The sequence below is a fragment of the Rhinoraja longicauda genome, chromosome 19 (assembly GCF_053455715.1).
Source record: "Rhinoraja longicauda isolate Sanriku21f chromosome 19, sRhiLon1.1, whole genome shotgun sequence".
NCBI classification, from domain to species: Eukaryota; Metazoa; Chordata; class Chondrichthyes; order Rajiformes; family Arhynchobatidae; genus Rhinoraja; species Rhinoraja longicauda.
The window spans coordinates 25,083,199-25,087,828 of record NC_135971.1 but is presented as its reverse complement, the minus strand read 5'-3'; positions in this window follow the sequence as shown (position 1 = coordinate 25,087,828).

Genomic DNA, 4,630 nt, shown 5'->3' with positions numbered 1-4,630 from the left:
TATATATATATATATATATATATATATACAATAGTTATAGTTATAGATATACTAGACCATGTGGACCCGTTGGGCCCATTCCTCGTAGAGGGGGGGGAGGGGAGAGAGTATGATTGAGTGAGGCCTAGACCCCAAGCCTCACCTGTATTTTAGCACCCCCCACTCAATCCCCCCCTCCTCCGCCTACTAACCCACTCCACCCCCCCCCCCCCCGTAGCCACCCCACTTGCCCCTCCCCTGCCCCCACCCGGGAACGCGGGGGGGGTGGAGTGGCTGAATGTTAGACCAATGCAGTAGAGGTTTGGGGGAGTTTCAAAGGGGGTTCAGGGGAGGTGAATTGGACGAATGGAGGGTGGAAGAGATGGGGGGGGGTAATGGGGCTGGGGGTGGAGTGGTGAGAAGAGTATAAGGGGGTAGGTTGTGAGGGGGATGATAAGGAGTTGAGGGGCTGTGAATGGAGTGGGTGAGTGGGGCTCGCAAAAACAACCCAACCTGAAACAAATTTAAGTTAATGCAGCACAGGTTTGAGGGAGTTTTAAGGGAGATTAAGGGGAGAATAGAGTGCGTGAGTGGGGCTCTGAAGAAAAATCCTAAACACAATTTGTTAATGCAGGAACGGTTTGGGGGAGTTTTAAGATGGGGGTGAGGTGGGAATGGAGTGCGTGAGTGAGGGGATGGGGTGGCTGAGTAATGGGATGGTGTTGGACGAAAGCTGTCGAGGTATGGGGGAGTTTTAAAGGGGGTTCAGGGAGGATGAATTGGGCGAATGGGGGATGGAAGAGAGGGGATAAGGAAGCTGAGGGGAGGCTGAGGGGAGGATAAGGGGATTGAGGTGGGTTGTGTGGGGGATGATAAGTGGGGTTGAGGGGTGTGGATGGAGTGGGTGAGTGCGGCTCTTAAAAAAGCCTGAAGCCAATTTAAATTAATGCAGCACAGGTTTGTGGAAGTTAAGGGGGATTGAGGGGGGAAAGGAGTGCGTGAACCGGGCACTGAAAAAATTTCTAAACACAATTTCAGTTAATGCAGGAGAGGTTTGGGGGAGTTTTAAGGGGGGTGAGGTAGGAATGGAGTGCGTGAGTGAGGGGGGGGTTGAGGTGGGAATGGAATGCCTGAGTGAGGGGGAGTTGAGGTGGGTATGGAGTTGCTGAGTACAGGGAGGGTGTTAGACCAATGCAGTGGAGGTTTGGGGTAGTTTTAAAGGGGGCTCAGGGGGATGAATTGGGTGAATGGAGAGTGGGGGAGGGGGGATAAGGGTGCTGAGGGGGATGGAGAGGGTGAGTGGAGGATAAGGGGGTTTGAGGGGAGGGGAGGATAAGGGGGGTTGAGGTGGGTTGTGGCGAGGGATGATAAGTGGGGTTGAGGGATGTGGATGGAGTGGGGCTCTTACAAAAACCTGAAAACAATTTAAGTTAATGTAGCATAGGTTTGGGGGGTTATAAGGGGGATTCAGGGGGGAATGGAGTGCGTGAGTGGGGTTCTGAAAAAAATCCCAAACACAATTTCAGTTAATGCAAGAGAGGTTTGGGAGAGTTTTAACCGGGGGTTGAGGTGGGAATGGTGGGGGTTTGAGGTGGGAATGGAAGGCGCTCCCCCCTCCTCCCCAACTCCCCATCCTCCTCCCCCATCTCCCCCTCCTTCCTCTCCTCCACCCTCTCCTCCTCCTGCCCCCCCCCCCCATCACCCAGTCCACCCCCCCTTAACCCACTATCCCCCCTCAGCACTGCCGTCAGTCGGGCGGGTCCCCCCCCCCTCACGGCGCGCGAGAGGCGACTCCACCTCCCGGCGGTCAGCGCGGCCCGATGTGAGGAATGGCAGGCGCGAGGCATGCCGGGATGGGCGGCTGTGCTCCGGGCGGGGTGGAGCACGTTAGTGAAGGTCCGGGGGGGGGGCGGGGGAGCGCTTTAGTGAAGGTCCGGGAGGGGGCGGGGGAGCGCATTAGTGAAGGTCCTGGGGGGGCGGGGGAGCGCATTAGTGAAGGTCCGGGGGCGGCGGGGGAGCGCATTAGTGATGGTCCGGGGGGCGGGGCGGGGGAGCGCATTAGTGAAAGGTCCGGGGGGAACGCATTAGTGAAAGGTCCGGGGGGGGGAACGTATTAGTGAAATGTCCGGGGGGGTGCGCATTAGTGAAAGGTCCGGGGGGGAGGGAAGGGGAGAGGGTATGTTTGAGTGAGGCCTAGACCCAAAGCCTCTCTTGTATTTTAGCACCCTCAACCCCCCACTCAATCCCCCCTTCTCCCCCTACTAACCCACTCCATCTCCCCTAGCCACCCCCACTTGCCCCTCCCCTGCCCCCACCCGTGAAAGCGGGGGGATTGAGTGGCTGAATGTTAGACCAATGCAGTAGAGGTTTGCGGGAGTTTCAAAGGTGGTTCAGGGGGGATGAATTGGGCGAATGGAGGGTGGAAGAGAGGGGGGATAATGGGGCTGGGGGAAGGAGTGGGTGAGAAGAGGATAAGGGGGTTGGTTGTGGGGGGGATGATAAGGAGTTGAGGGGGTGTGAAAGGCGCGGGTGAGCGGGGCTCGTAAAAAAAACCTGAAACCAATTTAAGTTAATCCAGCACAGGTTTGGGGGAGTTTTAAGGGGGATTAAGGGGGAATGGGGTGCGTGAGTGGGGCTCTGAAGAAAAATCCTAAACACAATTTCAGTTAATGCAGGAACAGTTTGCGGGAGTTTTAAGGTGTGGGGGGGGGGTTGAGGTGGGAATGGAGTGCATGACTGCGGGGATGGATTGGCTGAGTAAGGGGAGGGTGTTAGACCAATGCTGTCGAGGTTTGGGGGAGTTTTAAAGGGGGTTCAGGGAGGATGAATTGGGCGAATGGGTGATGGAAGAGAGGGGATAAGGAGGCTGAGGGGAGGATAAGGGGGTTGAGGTGGGTTGTGTGCGGGGATGATAAGTGGGGTTGAGGGGGTGTGGAGGGAGTGGGTGAGTGCGGCTCTTAAAAAAGCCTGAAGCCAATTTAAATTAATGCAGCACAGGTTTGGGGGAGTTATGGGGCACTGAAAAAAATTCTAAACACAATTTCAGTTAATGCCTGAGTGGTTTGGGGGAGTTTTAAGGGGGGGTTGAGGTGGGAATGGAGTGCCTGAGTGAGGGGGGGTTGAGGTGGGTATGGAGTGGCTGAGTACGGGGAGGGTGTTAGACCAACGCAGTGGAGGTTTGGGGGAGTTTTAAAGGGGGCTCAAGGGGGATGAATTGAGTGAATGGAGCGTGGGGGGGATAAGGGGGCTGAGGGGGATGGAGTGGGTGAGGGGAGGATAAGGGGGGTTGAGGTGGGTTGTGGCAGATGATGATAAGTGGGGTTGATGGGGTGTGGATGGAGTGGGTCTCTTACAAAAACCTGAAAACAATTTAAGTTAATGCAGCACATGTTTGGGGGAGTTTTCAGGGGGATTGAGGGGGAAATGGAGGGGGGTTGAGGTGGGAATGGAGTGCGCTCCTCCTCCTTCTGCTCCCCCATCTCCCCCTCCTCCCCTCCTCCTCCTCCTGCTACCCCTTCTCCCCCTCCTCCCCCTCCTCCCCTCCTCCTGCCCTCCCCCTCACCCTGTCCCCCCTTCACCCACCATCCACCCTCAGCACTGCCGTCAGTCGGGCAGGTGCCCCCCTGACGGCGCGGGAGAGGCGACTCCACCTCCCGGCGGTCAGCGCGGCCCGATCTGAAGAACGGCAGGCGCCACACATGCCGGGATGGGCGGCTGTGCTCGGGGAGGGGGGGAGGGGGGAGGGGGCGGGGGAGCGCATAAGAGAAGGTCCGGGGGGGGGGGGCGGGGGAGCGCATTAGTGAAAGGTCCGAGGGGGGTGCGGGGTAGCGCATTAGTGAAAGGTCCGGGGGGGGGGCGGGGGAACGATTTAGTGAAAAGTCCGGGGGGGGCGGGGCGCGCATGAGTTAAAGGTCCGGGGGGGGGTGGGAGCGGGGGCCGCGCATTAGTGAAAAGTCCGGGGGGGGGAGGGGGCGGGAGCTGATCTGTTGAAGACGTGCGGGTCGCATTGCATTGTGACGTCACACGCTCAACATCGGCGGGGAGCGCGAGCTGATTTCTCATAGGTGCACGGGTGCCATTGTGACGTCACACGCTGAAGCCCTTCAAGAAATGGGTTAGAAATGAAAATTTAAAACTTTAACATCTCTCTAGCTTTGAAAGTAATTGTATTATATGGCCAGGATAATGGTGAATATGGTGAATATGGTGGTGCAAAAAATGTAGCGCTATGGTGTACAGTTTTGGCGGAGTAGTCGTTAAAAGTTAAGCTGTCCACATACACACATACACACGGACTTCAGAGTTTTAGTAATATACTAGCAAGTTGGGCCCATTCCCACACCCCCATTCTCTACTCCCCCATCCCCACTCTTACTCTCCCCACACACCCCCCCCTTTCCCCACGACCTCTCCTTTTCCCAGTACCCCTCTTTCCCCCACCACCAAGCCCCCTCCGCTAAGGGCGTCCATGTTGTTGGTGCGAGTGAAGAGAGGCCGCGCGTGCGTGCTGACGTCATACGCACAGCCGCACAGCAGCGCCACGCTGAAAACCTTCAATAAATCAGTAGGAGGGGGGCAGCGGGAGCTCATCTCACAGGGTCATTGTGACGTCACACGCTGAAAACCTTGAAAAAAATGGTTAGAAATAAAA